This window comes from Neolamprologus multifasciatus, chromosome 6, assembly GCF_963576455.1.
Source record: "Neolamprologus multifasciatus chromosome 6, fNeoMul1.2, whole genome shotgun sequence".
NCBI lineage: Eukaryota > Metazoa > Chordata > Actinopteri > Cichliformes > Cichlidae > Neolamprologus > Neolamprologus multifasciatus.
This window is the reverse complement of record NC_140444.1, coordinates 9,077,846-9,096,118: the sequence shown is the minus strand read 5'-3', so window position 1 is coordinate 9,096,118 and position 18,273 is coordinate 9,077,846. Positions and strand designations below refer to the sequence as shown.

Genomic DNA, 18,273 nt, shown 5'->3' with positions numbered 1-18,273 from the left:
CTGATTGCTTTATGAATATGCATGGACTGAGCTGACTCTCAGTTCATTACCTTGTTGTAAATTCTAATGACCATTAGGGCCCTGCACGGTAATTGCCAATTGTTTTGCATTTTTGATTAGCCCATTACCGAAGCACATTCTGAACATGTCTGCCCTGCCTGCCTGCCAGGCCACAGCAAGAATCGGAGGGAGGGGGAGAGAGAGAGGAGAAAATAAAAGAAGAGAGTGCAAGGGAACCTAGTGCGAAGGGTGGTGAAACACAGTTTAGGCAGCGTAAATTTTGAGGCTTGGCTCAAAGTGTTGTTTCGGGGGGAAAGTGGGGTGAGCTAGAAGGGGGCAAAAAAAAGAAAGAAAAAGAAATGTAAAAGCTGTAGAATTGGATGTTCCCTAAGCAAGCTCCATCCTGCTTGTTTCTGCAGAGCTTGAGTGCAAGAGTGTGTACCTCACTGCATTTATGTCAGCATGCGTATTTGTTGACTCTGTGTGTGGATGTCAACTTTACTATGTGTATGTACCCAAGTTTGCGTGCAGCTGGATAGGGAGGGGTGCTGTGTTGGGAGCGGAGAGATTCTGATAGTGCATCCCAATGCACGTTGTGTCTGGGACTCATGAAAGATTGATGGTTCCTAGCAGAATGGCATCAGCCTGCTACAACTTGATAACATCTAATGGATAATTTAGCACTCTAAAACCTGCAGGCCAGTCCACCTCTCTAGAAGGCTAAAGAGGACAGCAGCTGCTGGGCTTTTGGGGCCACTGCTGTGACTGTTTGTTGGAAAAAATAAATGAGAACAAACAGAAAGATGTGTAAGAGAGGGAGTAAACGAGGCAGGAAGACAGAAATAAAATGCAGAAGTGTTTCTGTGACCACGATTTGAATATCTCAACTGTGCTGATTGCCCAGCTCTGGTCACAGCAGCTTAAAAAAATAAAATAAAATAAAATAATGCATCTTATCTTGAAAATATTCCTAAAACAGTCCTCACTAGCACTTCAGGAGCTAAACTCTAATCCAAATATCTAATTTAGAGCTTGTAGAGGTGGTTTACTGGACATGAAACAAAAAAAAAAAAAAAAAAAAATCAAATTAAAGTAATTATAACCTTATTTTCCTTTTTCGCTCGTTTCTGCTACAGTTTCACAATTGTTGCTTCCAACTGTGTATATATAGCAAAAAAAGCAGAGAATATAATTACAAATGGAAAAGTCATGTCACTGCATTTTTCTGTATGACAGACCACCCAGATATTTTGATCCATAAAATATTGCTTGTGTGAAGAGGGATACTCATTCAGATATGATTCTTCTTCTCTCTCCCCTCGCTCTTTTTTTCTCCCTCTCATGTCCCATTCATAATCTCCATAGTGTTTACACAGAGCTTCGAGACCTACTGTCAGCCTCTTATTCCCAGACTATTAAGCTGTTGACAGTTTGGTTAATCGTCCCACAGTTTTGACTTAAGGGGAATCAGAGAGAGGTCAGCAATGTCTGTCTCCAAGGTGTGTTGAGAAAGTGGCTTACATGTGTGCGCTCTGTGGCATGCCTTTTATTGGGAGTTTGTCTCATTTTGGATGGGTGGGTGAGCAAGCTGTCAGTTTGTCTTTGCCGTGGTTGTGGAGGAGCCCGAAACACATTACAGAAATTATCAAGATCCCGATCAGCTATAGCAAGTTCCTAGTTAGAGTTAATAGGCTGCCTGGATGGTTTATATCCAGCGTACGGATGTTCATAGTCTCATTCACATGTGAGAGAGAGACATAACAGCATCAGCAGGAGCAGCAGCAAGGCCCAGTATGTCCAAAGGAGGCTTGGGCAGACAGCATGATAGATGGCTTTGTTAAAGGGTCCCAGGGTGTCCCCTGAACTTGAAGCACTCTGTTTATCTTGAATAGGAGACGCACATAGTATTGGGGGGCAGTGAGGAGGAGAGGGAGAAAGAGAATGATATAGCTTTCAGGGGAACGAAGAGGGGAGATTGCAGGCCGGGCTAGTGTCTGAGCAGGCCTGCATGGGGGTTGGGGAGGTTAAGGGGGGGTCGTGAGCAGGCACGGCTGCTGGAGAGACAGAGAGGAGGGAGGAGGGGGGGGAGGGGAGGGGGGGAGCTTTCCTAGTAGCTGTCCATTAACAGATGAACTTGGCAATGGTCCAGGCCTCAAAGGTCTTGGGAGACAGACACACATGCACATATATTCACACACGCACAAACATAGACAGATGTACACTTTCCTGGTACCTGCACACCGTGGATGGAATGCCACCATGGTTCCTTTTTGTCCAGAGGCGAAACAGGACACGTCTCTGGTTCACCTATGTCAGAACCAGTTCAGACCGGTTAGTCAGCCAGGCCGAAGGAGGCAGACGGACGGGCCTTGTTGCTCAGCCCTCCTCTTCTCTCTCTATCCTCGTCCTCCTCCTCTGTTTTCCAGGCTTTAGTGGAAGGAACAGAGAGAACCTCTAACCTGAGGGCACAGGACAATGCAGAGGAGAGAAAAAAGAAGCGGGGGAGCGTGGGAACAAAGCGAGAGACGAATGGATCCGGTCGCAAACAGGGTGGGAAGAGGAGAGAAAAGTGTTTGGTTGTTGTTGGTGCTCTCCTCTTGATGGGGCAACATTAGCTTAACACCACTGCTGCTATTGTGTACTGAAAACATGACGGCAAACACGAGATTGGGGGAAAGAATTTAATGTGGAAAATGCACATAATGGACCGTTGTGCTGTGTGGGCGAAAAACCGCCTGCGTCAGTTGCAGCCATATTCCATATAGCATACTGTATGTGTCGGCGTTGGGGAACGTGTTTGTCTGTGTGAGCTGTAAAAAATGTGGACGCAACTTCTCTCCTAATTATGACTCGGATGTGTCCCTCGAGTTTTGAGAGCAAGCTGTTCGCGATTCTACTTCACATGTTCTCAGCTCGCACACAAACCTTCCCTCAGCATGGCAGATCAGAAGGCTCTGTCACATCACGAACATCTAAGGAATTCTCGGATGCCACATTTTTGTCACTTTATGATTGCAGGTTTTGAAAAAAACAGAGCCTCCCTCTTTAGAATATTTATAATTTTAATAAAATTGCTTCTGTGATTGACAAGATGTTTACATTTTTGGCCGCTCGCATACTCATAATTTTAAGCGAAAAGTGGGGTTACGACTCAAGCAGAAGTGCGTAATGCTGAGGTGAGAAAACTGACTTTTTTAAAAGGTGTGATACTTGTGTGAAAGGTTGGTTGTGAAGACATGGGGATGTTTAAGAAAAGGAGTGGATTAGGTGTCACCTTTTCAGCTAGCCTTGCAGGTGTCTGCCACTCTTCTTTTTTTTTTTTTTACCTGATGCCTGACTTTCTCTCCCTCACTTCTTCTTCTCTTCTTCTGTTCTCGCTCAGAGCCTTTTGTTATTTGATTATGACAAATGGACACCAGAGAAAATCTTTAAAGTTCAAGTGCAGATTTTCTTATCTTGTCTCAAACATCTTAATTGCAGTGATCTCAAGTTTAGAAACAGTTGATGAATATAAATGCAGTGATTTTATAAACAAGTTCACATTTGAATCCAAAAATAGACAAGTGTGATGTTTTAATGTAAGGACAATAGATGTGATTATACGTACCCATCACATGCATGCTGCAGGAAAAAATGTGGATAATATATATTTGCATGACTGTGAGTGTATGCACTTAATTGTCTACATGTAAATGTGTGCAATCCTATTTGCATGTATTTCACACATGCCCACATTAGTTTGTTATTTATAAAGAAGGTTCTTCTTTTTATCTCCCCCCTTTACTTTCAGCCTTCAAGCTATTGCTCTATTTCTTAGAAACATGTTTTCTTTCCCAAAAATCTTGTGTGGCTACTTTGGTGCGGAGGCCAAAAAAATATCTTGCTTTTATATGTGTGTGTATGTGTGTGTGTGTGTGTGGGAGAGAGAGATGATGGCTGTTTTTATAATGCCCCCTGCAAATTTGCATATGTATATGTGCAGATTGTATGAGAAGAGCTCTCACACTTAGAGCAGTTGGATGGGGAGGGTGATGGGGGCTGCTGCAAGGGTTGTGTGTATGGTTTATGTGTGTGTGTATGTGTGTGCGTGTTAAAGGGGAGTCTTATTGGCGCTTTCACCCCCTCAGACAAAGCCGGCCACTACTCCCAGATGGTAGCCTGCTCTCTTCGGCCATGTGTCTGGTATTTGTATGTGTGTGTGTGTATTGTGTGTATGTGTGTGTGTGTGTGTGTGTGTGGACACAGACATCCAGAAAGACTGAGTGATGGAGAAATATGTGAGTGTTTGTGTGCATGAGATTCAAGCAGATGCTGAGAGATGGCCATAACTTGAGTAAGCATACATAAAGACGTGTAAAGACTGTGAGGCCTTAATTCATCCTTTGGATGTGTGTGCATGATGTGCGTCTTGTTTGAAATGCATTGGAATACATAATTCAAGATAGATGGACAAGAAAACAGAAACGGATAATGTGAGGACTCAGGGATGGACAAAATGGGACAAAAAGATGGGATGGAGGAGGAGAGACAAAGATTGGTCATTTTTAAAGGTGATGACCTAGAGATGTCAATGGGTACCTCTCTAATGGGGTCAGCCTTGAAGACTAGGCGTCAGGATTATGTTTACCTCAACTGTCTGCTGGGCAGCAAGACAATGAGTCAGGAGGTTAGCATCTTGCGTAGGGAACATACCATGAAATGTTGATTCATTCTATAAATATAATAAAGTTTTCATTCAAATGAGATTTAGATCACTACCCTTTACTATGACATCATGCTATTAACCTACGAGTGTCTCTCATATGTCATGTAAAAAGTATTCAACTTGGCAAATAATTCTAATGGCATAGGAGTCCAGATATTCAATGTGAAATCCTGCCTAAGGGTTCTGTCTAAATCCTGGTTTCCCCCTGGGGGTGTATGTTAAAGAAGCCTTCAGCCCTGTTAAGAAGGGGCTATCTATTGCTTGGACAGACTCCAGCTTCTCTGACCTTGATGTTTGTTTTCCTTGTATCCCCAGACATAAACATGCTTTTCGCATCCAGACACACAGACAGTCAGGAAGTTATCCTCTGTGATGTTTTTCTCTTGCAACTGGCTCCTATGTGAACACAGGACAGAAGTAGTGGGTTTGAAAATGCGTGTGCACGAGAACAAAGTTAGGCGAACACAAATGTTGTGTGAATTTTTCAGTGTGCATTTTTTTACACCCTCCACCACGCACACACACACACACAAACACACACACACACACGCCTCCGACTCAGGCCCTTCTCTTCTCTGAGACCTGTCAAACTGGTTCTCTTTCATTAAAGCAGAGCCCTTCTCCGTTTTCTTGACCAGGTAGTATTTTGTTATCAGACAAGAAACTAGATTCCCTTATGACAACCTTTTGCCCCAAAGCTCAAAGTGCCAAGATAACCATTCCCTATTTATACCTTTATTGAGGCAAGCCCTTCTCTGCTGGTGAACGGTCTGGCAGTGCTTTCTGTGCTGGACATGCCCTGTTCTCCCCAGGCTCTGGTACTGCATTGGTCTGCCAAGTTGCAGGGCCAGATTGCCTGTAATAGGCCTGCCATTTCCCTCTCATCATCTGTCAGCACTCTGGATCCAACTGCAGGGTCCAAAGAGGGCTACCACTCTCCAATTAAAAAGGTTAATTTGCCCTCGCCGATCTCTTCCGCCTCCCCCCCCCTACAGCTTTACTATGTCTTCATTAACACTCATTTGTGTCGGTGTAGCTTTCTTTTCTCTTTCTCTCTCATTTTACTTGGTTTCTGTAAATACTGCTTTAAGTTGAAAAGGTAAGACTGAATGGCCATTAACATATTTTTTGAGCCAGCATATGAATTAAATTGCTGTCAGTGGTTTCAAAGTGCTTTTGTAGCCTTGGCCAAGCAAATAATGTTAAATTCAGCAATCAGTCTTGAGCGCACAACTTCCTGCTTAATGTCACTTTGATTAACTGACCAGTCTCAGTAGAGGAAGCATGGGCTTAAAGAAAATATATTTACAGCTTTCTTGGAGAAACTAAGATGAGAAGATAATTGCAACTGTACTGTGCAAATCTTGCACATATCTATCTATCTATCTATCTATCTATCTATCTATCTATCTATCTATCTATCTATCTATCTATCTATCTATCTATCTATATATATATATATATATATATATATATATATATATATATATATATATATATATATATATATATATATATATATATATATATATTTATATCCGAGATCTTTGTCCAGAAGAGACAGTCCTAGGAACAGCAAAGATACTGCGCAGGACCATGAAGCTCCCAGGCAGCTGGAGGAGCCCAGCTTGAAGGATAAACTGGAGCGTGTACTTGTTTTGAAAAGTTTCCTCAAACTCAATCAAACTTAACAAATAGCAAAAACATCCTAAGCATTACAGTAATTCTAGGAAGTCCATGAGATGACTGTGAAAATAAGCACATGCCTGTCCAGTCAAACGAGGAGAAAGACTGACAGCTCTTTCCGTCTATATGGAGGCCATACTTCATTGTTATTATCCTCACACAGTGATGTCAGTCTCTTAAGCCTAAGTCAAACCTGAGTGGATGAGCAATGTGCAAGTGAGACTGAGATCCACCTCATTTAAACAGATGGAGAGGAGTACTCCATCTCCAGTACGCTTGGTACTTTGGTATTTTCTTTTTTTCTCTCAGTTACCTCTTTCTCCCTGATCTTCGTAGTTCTCTTCAATGTTGCAATCTTTTTTATCTCGGAGAGAACTCCTCCTCATCCTCTCCCTCCCCTCCCTCCCTCCCTCCCTCTCTCTCTGTGTTTTTTTTGCCTTAAGCTTCAGCAGTGGTGTCACATGGCAAGATATACATGTGGACATGTCGCTTTGTGATCCCAAAGCTCAGGAAGGAAGCTGCCTCTAACCGCTGCCTGTGCTGCTGCATTCTGTCAGTTAGCACTGCCGTCAAAGCTCCATCCTCGCGTCCGGCCAGCACAGCTAATAAAATATTTGGTTTGTGGATCTTTTTGAACAGGATATTGAGATAACTGAAATATAGATAACCCTGGTTTTGGATTTGCACATTTTTCTTCATTTGTCATAACTCCTTTAGGCATGATTTTAATTATTTTAGACATTGGACAACTTTTGCCATAAGTTATTCAGAAGCCTTTCTCTTTACATAATACAGCTATGGTAAAAAAAAAAAAATTAGCTAAGCTAAGTTACAAAAATATGATTTTTTTTTATTCTCACAGAAAATATAACACGTTTGATGAGAAGTAAATTTAAATTAACAAAAAATTCAGCCTTGTCTGTACAGTTATTTTACCTAAATAAATCGGTTGTAGCAGCTGTGTCATCATCTGCTGTTGAGTATGAAAGCTGTTAAGTATAAATGAAATTGGGGGGGTCATTCCTGGTAGTTTAAGTGATTAACATAAGCTAATGACTTTGGAAGGATGAACAGGAGGTGAAGATAAAGGGGGGGGGGGGATGTTGTCTGGCTCCCTCACCCACCATTAAAGGCCTGCCCCTGGACTGAAAGAGTGGGCCAGTTTCCCATGCACGGGCAGCACACGCAGGCCCTCTTTGGTTACACAAAATGTCTGCCTGTATGGCTACGGAGAGAGATATTATTAGCGTTATTTTGCCGGAGTTATATGAGAGCATGGTGCTTTTAGGACCCCTTGTTTGAGTGGTTGACAGACACTTGAGTTTGTGCTGCAGATTAAATGAAATTTTAGCAGCTTTTTCTTGGGACTAGGCCATAAAACCACACAAAGGAAGCAGCTGCCACTAATGTAATCTAGAATGGGGTGCTGCAGTGTAAAGCTGTCCACCACTCTTTTGTTTTTCCATTCTTCTCTTCTTTGCAGCTCTTTATGCCATTCTTGACACCCTTCAACTACACCCCTTCCTCTCCTGATAATATCCTTGTTCTCTCATTGCCTTTAATTCCTCTTTTCATCAGCTACCCCTCCATGTACTGTAGAGGTGATGAAACTGGGGGAGAGCAATAAAGGGCATGTGTTTTATGAGCAAACATATCTTTTTATGTCTTTATATATCTGTACAGCGGTGTCAAAGGTACATGAGATAGCATTTAGGTCATCTGCAAAGCATTCTCAGCCAACTTGCCTTTATTTTCTATAGGCCTACACTATATCAGCTAGAAATGTATGGAATGAGGAGCTATGCAGGTTAACCTTCTGCAAACAAAGTTAATTTTTCAGAATGAAACACAACCAGTCTGCTGACCCTTGTGTCAGTTGTCATGATTTCTCAAAATGACAAGGTGGATCTCGGGAATCTGAGAATTGAGAAAAAAATTCTGCGATTGTATAAGTAGCATGGGGAAGAAGCTGTGGAAGGAAGACTTATTTGAAGTTGACGTTTGTATCAGCATAGCAAATTTTTTAACTGGCCGTCGATGCTTTACTCAAGTAGTAACTTCTGTAAATGAAGTTTTATAGTCTGTTAGAGAAGCAATGGCACAAACATCTGGCCCATAAATCTCAGGTGGTGCTGCAGAGTGCAGTCTGAGGAACCAGTTCTACCTATCCCCTGATCAGCCATTAATCCAAATGTCTGCATTTCCACATGCATTTATATAATGTTTACAAGAAGTCTTTCTATTGTAGGCATTGCACTGTGAAGTGCTTCTGTACCGTCTAATACATGTGAAAATAACCTGAAAGCACAGTTCAATGCATTGCTTCTGCAGTGTGCATACAGCAAGTATATGAGTTTGTATATTTCCTATGTTTTTTTTTTAATGTGTCTTGCCACTGCCTGTTGAGGAATGTCTCAGCTCATTGGCCCTGTCTGTAAAGAAATAATGGCTTTGAGGTGGACTCAACTAGCCCGCCTCCCTGCCAGCTAGCTGTACATGCATGTGTCCTGTTCTGCAGCTGTTTGTGAATAAATCCTTCTGTCACTAAATGCACACAGGCTTTCTTCACCTGTCCTGCTTATCAACTCTTTTTGAGAAGTAAAAGCTCATTTTGGCATTTTTCTATAACATCTTTTACTAGATTTAAAGTAAAATACAGTTGCTTATTTGGTGATTATTCTTGCTGAAATTTGGACTTGTTACTACTATTATCTCTGATGTGCTCAGTCTGCCTTGGATTATTTTATCTTGGTTACCTTTGGTTTTACGCAGCCTTTGTAAAAACAGTAAATTAATGTTTTGCACACTTGCCCACCAACACGACGTGTTTACTTAAAGCTGATGACTTCATAGAAACAGTTCTTTTCCCCCTTTTGCCACCCTCCTTTTTTGCTCCTCTGCTTTGCTCTCCCTCTTTCCATCCCCAGGGTAGGTTGCTATAGTCCCCCTTATAAACATAGTAATCTATAGGAGCCCTAGACCCAGACAGATTTTTGGCATGGCTGTACAGGTAGCATTCCAGCACGGTTTGAGATCTTACGGCCCTAGCCTCGTTAAAAGCCTGATTTATGCTTTACAGCTGGGCACAAAGGAACCTACAGGTTGGCTACCTTAATTAATATCACACTCACTACAGCTTGGACCTATGCAAGGATCTGACACACCTCCGGGGAGAATATGCAGAAAGATCCACGTGATGGTAGATGGTGTGAGTGTGCACGTAACTGAAAAGACAGCTGAATAAACAAAAACAAATACAAAAAAAACTTGTACCTGTGTTAAGCATGCTTTTAAAAGCACATGCAGTGCAGCCAAACTGAAGCCATCACTGATATATATGCCAAATTTGTCTTCAATAGCAGTATTGGTTATGGGTGTTGGCGTTCTGATCTGTAAGTCCCATTCTGTACTGTTTGGCCCATTATCTTCCATTCTTTGCTATAGTGGCTGATCAGACCACATGTCTTCAATTAGTAGGCAGGAATCTATACGGCGAGACTCGAAGATGAAGAATTGTGTGAAGCGTGGCCTGCTATTGCCAAGCATATGGCCCATCCATCTTACAGACTGTTATCGATGGTAAACGTTACATGTACATGAACTGAATGCCTTAAACCTGCTCAGTCTTCTCTCCTCCAAGTTGTGTTGCTGAGAAAAAATATAATTTAGCATGAAGCGCAATCAAACTTCAAATCACTGATTTGGCAAATTATTTTAAGGCATCAGTCCAAATAACAATGAATAAATAAAAAACAAATCAACAAATGTTATATGACTTTTTGGCATTAACCTCTCGTAACACTTCATATTACAACTTGGTAATAACATGGTAATAACACGGTAACCATGTGCAAATAAAGCTGCAATAACTACAGTGAGAGCAATCCTGCTGTAAAGGTCTAGAAAAGGAGCCCAAAAAGAAATATATATAGGTCACTTTGGATCTCTGACCACTTCTTCGCTCTCTTATGTCTCTCCCTGCTTCTGTAGTAAGGGGCTGAATTTAGGGCTGAACAGGAGGCCATTTTGCAATTTTAATCAAGATTTGGAAAGCGCCTGGGCAGAGCAATGGCCCAACACAGTTTTCTCCTTGATGAATTAATAATGTAATGGGGAATGGAGGCTTGGAAGAATGGATGGTGGTTGGTTGGGGCACTGAGGTCTCACTGTTAGGGCCTGTGTCCTTATTATGGGATCAGAAAACTTCATGTCCTAAGCTTCAATTCCAGTGTGCTCTTCTTGGTAAAATAAGTGCTAAGATTAAAAAAAAAAATCACAGAAGCGATAGCGATCAAATAATTCTGTAACTTAAACTGTGTCTTTTTCCTAAGAAAAATGGATTTGTGAGCTAGATCTGACCCAGAGACACCCCTTGATCTAAAGAGTCTGGCTATTGATGCTTCCTTAACCACTCGACCACCGTGTGCACAGTCACACACACCAGATGGGACGCGTGTTAAACCCTCAGCCTCCACAGCTCCAGGCCACGGGACACTCCAACACACTGGCCCTCTTGTTTTAAAGTGCCATGTCCCTCCACAATGCCTTGAGGCTCCTATGCATAACGAGCTGCTATGCTTGGCCCAAGCTCACATGCCCTGGTCCTCTCACCCTGAGGTGGTAGGACAGGGTGAAAAATAACTGCATGTTTAAAACAGCCCTTGTTCACTGATATCCAAATGATGACCCATGCCTGTGAGCTTCTGGGGCTACTGTGAGCGTGTTTATGAACAAACAACTCAGGTCAACATCAGGCAAAACTTTGTGTTTTCTAAAAGCTGTCCACTTTTGCACAAGGCAAAGAAAATATAGTACTGGTATAGATTACCGTTGATCCAAGTGCATCTGAAGCCTAAAACCACCACAAAGACCATCAAACAAATGCACCTTCAGTGGTGATTTTTTTTTACAGAAGTATTAGTGCAAAGAGTTTATCCTTCCCATTTGTGTCAAGTAAAAGTAACAGAGAGTCAGAAACATTTGCACACGCTGGCCGAAAGGATACATTTTGAGATATACCTGGCACAAAATACATGCGAGAAGAAAATGAGAAGTATTTTGAGACGCAGGTGTTTATAAGTGAAGAGTCCCTTGGGGTTTAAGAAAAGAAGGATTTAGAGAATTTTTTTTGCTTGTGTGTGAGTTACAGTATCTGTGTGTGATATAGGCCAAAGGTAAAAGCTAATAGATGCATTGAAAGGGGCAAGGGAGAAGCTATGGGTGGGTTACAGAGTGTGTGTGATTGCGAGAGAAAGACCTGCTCTGACCTCTTTCAGTGCTGTCATCAGAGCGTGTTAAGAAAATAGCGTGATGGAAAGAGGAGCATGCAGGCTGCATCAGGGACAAAAAGGGAATGACTTCAACCTTAGACAGGCTTAAGTGTTTACTCAGTCCAGACAGATACACTGTGTGTATGTGTGTTACAGTGTGTGGAGCTGTTTTTATCTGTTCGGATGTCCAGAGATGCACAGACTACAGGTCCGTGCCTGTAGATGAGAGAAAACTTCTCTTCGTCTTAAACGTAGGCCAACTTCGTGTTCATTTTTCATCTGCTTTGTGTTTTACCCCGACTTTTAATTTATTATTTATGTTTGGCTGTTTGTGCAAGTCCATCTAGGAGTACATGGTAGTGAATGCAGATCTTGCCTCATACATCCACACATTTCACTTACCCTAGTCCCTATTCCAGAGGAATATAGACAAACAATAAAATACCATGAAATTCAACATTTCAACATTCCATTGTTCATGGAATTTGGAGTGTTTATTGCAAGAGAGCATCCTGTTCTTTAAGCTACCATGGATTTCAGTATATTTATAGGTAGATAGGAGACTGCTTAACTGTCTTTAAAGAATTGCTATTTCATAAACGATACAAGGATGTTGCAGCCTGGCTCATTCTGTGCTCTGTCCAGAAGCAAGTGAAGCAAAAGCACATAAAGACACAGATATGAGGCTTTATTTAAAGTAAGACAGTTTTTCAGGTCTGCACTTTGTGTTTCCAAACTTTAAACTTGTAATATGCTGCCTTCTTATTGCTCAGAGTAGTCAATAGCTCCGTTTATCAGAGCTTTTCTATAAGCTCTTTGGTAACGTGACTTCAGTATGCATACATTAGATCTTCAGAATTGCTTCCATGTGGCATTTGTGATGTTTTGTCCATCTTCCTACATGTCTGTGAAGACATGCAGTGGGGGGGAGGTCAGACACAGGGGCCTGTATGCTCCGGTGAAGCCGTATCGCGTCCTGGCAAATGGTATGCAGGCTCATAACGCGCTCCACTCATCCAATAGCCGGAGACGAAACAGTTTTGACAGTGTTGAATGCCCTGCCCGGGGGCCTTATCATCCTTTGCTGCTTGCCTGCCTCCTTCCCCTGTTTCTCTTCTCCTGATGCTATCTATCTAGAGATTTATGCAGAAATGTGCAGCTAGTCGACCTCCCTGGTCCCCTTCCATCCTTTCTGCAGGGACGGCAGCCTGTCATAAGCTGAGCTATGCAGAGATAGTGAAGCTCAGGCTCTGGCCTCATGTTATACGAAGGCTATCTTGACATTGCACTTGAAACACACATGATGCTTGTAAGAAATGACAGAGATGCACTCCTCTGAATGTTGAAGGTTGTATAGCCCAAAAATGTTCGTGTATTTACAATAATCTTTTGTATTCCACTGATTTCTAATATATTGTGTTATGCTCTTTGTTAGCCTATTTTATTCTGCTATCCTCCCCCTAAGCTGCAATTTATTGAGACATATCTTTTCTTTGACAGAACACTTTTCACATTTCCCCTCTGAAGTGCTCAGAGACTTCTCACCCATCTGGGATATTGCCCGAGTCCAAAAATACTCCTGCTTGATTAAGTCTTCTTATGTACCTGGATATGTGTGCTTAAACTGACACTTGGCAGTTTGCAGTTTCTTTGATTCCCGTCCTTTATTTAATACCTTCTCCACTGAGCATTGGCTTTTGTTGACGGTGGTTTGATCCTGTGAAACGGATCCCAACTCAATAAATAATCTCTGCGGATGCTTACATAAGCGACGGTCCATTTAATTAGACTGGTTAAGCTTAGAAGCCCAGAGGTCTTTTCACTGTACTATTAGAGCTAGGATGAGAAACAATAGTGCGCGGCCTCCCACTGTCACTGGTAAGCAGAGAGCAAATAATGATCTGCATCAGAGACACGGCTGGCCCTGCCTATTATAAGGTCTGCCGGACCCGAGCCGCACCCAAACACGAAGCTGTCCAGCTGGGCTTAGTCGGAGTGGATGAATGGATGGAGAGAATGATAGATGGAGTGAAAGAGAGATGGATGAACGGGTAGATGGATGGTCAGTTCAAACACAGTTCAACCGAGAAAAGATCAAAAAGACTAAGGTTATGCCGGGAAACAGACAGCGTAGAGTGATGCAAATTTAAAATTATTCTGGCAAGTGTGTTGAATGCAAATACACAGGACTACAGAATACTACAGGAAACAGTCATGTAGTCATTCTAACAGTGAGTGTGCGTGCTGATTACAAAAAAAAAAGTACAAAATTATACGAGAACACACATTTGTCTACTGTGTATGGCGCATTCATTCATTGGCCTCTGTGTGGGTGCCATCTGTGGTTTCTTAGTGGCTCAGAAAAAACTCCCGAGCTCAACTGTTGCTCTTATCACCTTTCATGAGAAGGAGAAAGGAAAGGTAAGAAGTGTAAAAGTCTGATTGGGAACAAAGCTACAGCCAGCAGCTTACTTTATACTGGCACAGGCCTTCAAAGACCACCATGCATCTTTATCTAGAGATCTGCTCCCCCTCCCCTGACTTGCTCATGCCAGCTGCTTTTCTTCTCCTAGTCTACCTCTGTCTTTCCCCGTTCCTTTCTGTTTTAGCTCTCCATTCTTTCCCCCTCCCGCTCATTGTGTGTCTCCTTTTCACTTTCCCTACATTTGTGCCTTATGTAGTGAGTAGTGGTCAGCTTCCCCATACTGTATAATGTGTGACTCCAACACCAGTCAGTGTTGGCTGGTTTTCTGTTTAGTAAACTGTATTTCCTGCATCCGGCTTTGTCTCAGGAACAAGTGTTTGTCAAACAAGCCTTTTGTCTGTGGCCAGTGGCTTAGCGCACCATAACGAGCCTGGCTGGGACAAAGAGCTGGGTGTATGTGGCTGTGGCAGAGAAACGCAGACAAACAGATCGAGACGTAGAAGTAAGAAAGAAGGTCAAGGCCACTCCATTTGCTCTATCAGGTTTCACACACACACACAAAGAAAAAAAAAAGCAGAGACAGAGAAAAAAGTTAAGGTGATAACATGTATGAGACATATGACAGATCCTTCTCTTAGTCTCTAAAGCTGCTAATGAAAAATTACAGTTCTGTTGTTAACTGAGCTGAAAGTCATGTAAACCAAGAAGGCCCCTATTGTGAGCTTCTGTTACTCCCCCATCTTTTTCCTCAACCTCTCCTTTCCTGCTTCACCCTTCACCCCTGTCCAGTCCCTGACTGTGAATACCCTAATGACATAAACAGAGTGGTAATCACATTAACAGGAGTTACGGCCGAGGCACTCTTAAGAGGCACTGTATTGACAACCCTCCGTCTTCCCGAGGCACTCACTCCAACACCTATAAACACTTATGAATATTGGCAAAGACCTTCTATTAGCATAATCACTTTTCAGGTGTGTGTGAGTGCTCTCTCGAGCCACAGCGACTGATAACTTTGAGAAATGGCAGTGACACAACTGTGTCCCTCGTGTCTTCTGTCTCTGTGGCTTCCTCCTCCTTTGGAAGCCAAGCAAGCTAATCCTGTTAGCCCATTCCTCCATTAGCTAAATGACCAATATCAGTGAAAGCTGCATGGTCACACCAGGACAGGCTCAGCCCACTATCGCAACTGGTCAAGGACAAAAATAAAAATAAAAATGGAGGTCATGGTAAGTCTGCTAACTTTTTATTGTATGGCTAAATAGTAGTAAACAATACATTTGAGAGTGTTGGGTGAGGAAGAGAAAGCTGTTGACATTTTGGTGTCAGTGCATCTTTAACTTGGCAGCACTTGGTCAATGGGTTGTCTTTGTGTCTGTTACTTGATTTTGTTGTGCTTTTGCCAGTGTTTGGGCTTATGGGACAAAGTGGAACAGGGTGGTAAAGCTACTCTTTGTTTAAGTACATGTTGTTGAGAGAGTGCAAGTAAGACTAATTATGGGAAATGGGCCATTAACGATAGAGGAATATGCACAAGCAATGTGTTCCTCAGTTGCCTAGAATTTCTGGATTCTGTATGACTTTGGTCAAAATTGTTGGCTACGATGTTTTGTGAGTGTTGCTGCGAGGCTACCTTATCTTCTCTTTGACTTATCATAATTTCTTTTCTGTCCTTGCAACAGGCCTACCCCTAGATCAAATCCTTTCTCTCTGATATCAGTGCAACGTCCATTAATATCACAATAATAGCCTCCCGCTGCTTTGTGTTGCAATGCTTCGAAAGGCTTTGAAGGAATTGTTAACCTCCCATTTCATTCCTTTGGCTGTGTATCTTCTACTTTCTATTTTTCTTTTCTCTGTCATCCTTCTAACTTTTTGCTCCCAAACCACCTGCCCTTTCTCACTTCTTCTATATTCTTTCTGTCTCCTCTTTCCTTCACAGTGTCTTCTTTCAGCCCCTGCCATGAAATGGCAGCTAAGGGGTTGTCAGTGTGGTTTCTCCTCTCTGCTGATCCTATTTCAAAGGGACGTGTAGATTCGGCATTAGCTCCAGCTCTCTTGCTCTTCTGCTCTCCAGCCCTAACTCATCTCAGACTTAAAGTTACTAGAAGAAGAGAAACGGACCGAGAAAGCGAGGGAGAGCTTTCCTTTATTCCATTAGAGGACAGACTCATTTATAAGATCATCCTTCCTCCCTCGCACAGTTTCGTGCTTCTCCATACAAGCAGAAAAAGGAAAAAAAAAAAAAAAACCCTTCAAGGCCATCAAACGCCTCGTCAGAATGTCTTTTATCCTTTTGAAAAGCTGTCCTTCCATCCCTTTGAGGACAGCTATTAAGGACAATAGTGGGCTTATTTAGATATCTCCTCTGCCATTGTTGTAAATCTGGGCATGTGTTGGTCTGGCTTGTTGATGCCCATCAATGTGTCCGCTGCTCAGATGGGAATAACAATTATCATCACTGCTTGTGGCATGAACACAGTTTGTCAAATGTCTATAGATGGAGTAGTGATTGCATAGCACAAGACATGCTGGTTTTGATGCATAAGAAAATGAATTGAATACTGGCTTTGAAGTGCATTCTTGTGGCTCTTGTGTCCTTCAGAAATATGGTGGGTTGTCATTAGGAATGTCTCCTTCACGCCACACTTCTCTCCTTTGCTCCCTTCCTTTTCCCCTGCCTCCTTCCATGATCCTTTAGTGCTCACTTTCCTCTAAAAACATGGACGTCTCACATTCCAGCCAGCCCCTCCTTCTTTCTTGTCCTTCACAATAACAAAAAAAATTAATCTGTTTTCCCCCCTCATGCATATATGCTGTGTGCTCGCACATTAAGACGGGGATGAGGAAGTGTGTAGACTGAATCAAAGCAAAGCGAACGGGAGAGGCCAGGTTATTGCAACTGTTTTACAAGTGACACGGGGCTTTCTACTTAAAGCCATAAAAACACACACATAATAAGGAAACATACATATAGCAGTTAATGTAATGGGCACATTTTATTTGTGCTTATGAGAGAGGGAGAAAATATGTGTATGGGCAAATGGCTTTTTTATGATGGAAAAATTCCATAGTGGGTCAAAGCCCCTTGCAGGTGGCAGCAATTAACTGTAATTTTTGCAGATTGTAATGATCCATAATTTACCAGTATACCCCCTTCCAACTCTTTTCAGTCAAGAGAAAAAGGTTTGTGTGGAGGTTTGATTGGGTGCACATTTTAGCTGTGTCCTGGTCTTTAAGTGAGATTGTTCGGAGGGGGCCACATTGACTCTGGACACATAAGATAGAGAAACAAACCAAAAAACACCAATCCGTTCCCTATGTTGCTCATCCACCACATCCCTCCTCTTTCTTTTAGACTGTCACTATATTTTTCTGGCCCCTCTCACCCTTTTACTTCAACAGTAGAAGGCTTAAAACATGCAAAACTCTCCATCCACCATCTTAGGGATCACCCATAGTTTCAATCAGGCACACATAGCCTATCATCCTCTCTCCCGCTCCCTTGTTTTCCCTCTTCAAACACAGTATGGCCATGGTTTGGGTTCAGCATTGGCAAATGACTTCAGAAAAAATGCCCTCAAGTGAAAGAAGAAAAAAGGGAAGAAATGATAAGAAACCCCAAAGATGAAAGAGGGAGCACATTTGCAAGTGGCGGATGCTTCTTATTTTGCATATCTCTCACTTCTTCTTTCTCCTTCTTCTCCTTTTCTATTCACCTGAGAGGATTTAAATAAATCCATAAAGCATGAAATATCAGAAATAGAAAAGTAATGCATGAAATGCATTTTCATTGGAGCCTCCCCACCCACACACAAACACACATACCCAATTTTCCTCTTCGCTTCTTTTTTTTCCCCGTGAATGTGTGTTTTTTGTGATAAACGCTGGTACAATTTATTAACATGTGACCTCTTATTTGTATTCAGTGTTAATATGCAGCATCAGATACATGTCCCACTTTAGCCCTGCTAATTCTGTAAACAAGGCTTTGGAGGGGAGATGAGTGTTTTTAACCAGATTAGGCGTGCATTGTCAGGCAAATCTCAGGTCAGTGTGCAAGTGCTATTGAAAGTCAATTATTGTTTTAAATATTCCTATGCCTTCTTCCCGTGTAATTTGTGTGTTTGCTGCCTGTCTCTTGTAATTGTGTTTTATCTTTTGTTCTGTTAAGTGTTAAATCTAAA

At 42.2% G+C, this 18,273-nt stretch overlaps 1 protein-coding gene across 2 annotated transcripts in view; it reads left to right on the top strand.

Moving 5' to 3' along the window:
- Positions 1–18,273, top strand: part of LOC146516350 (BCL11 transcription factor A-like) — a 32,143-nt gene that overhangs the window by 9,452 nt on the left and 4,418 nt on the right. The window lies entirely within an intron of this gene.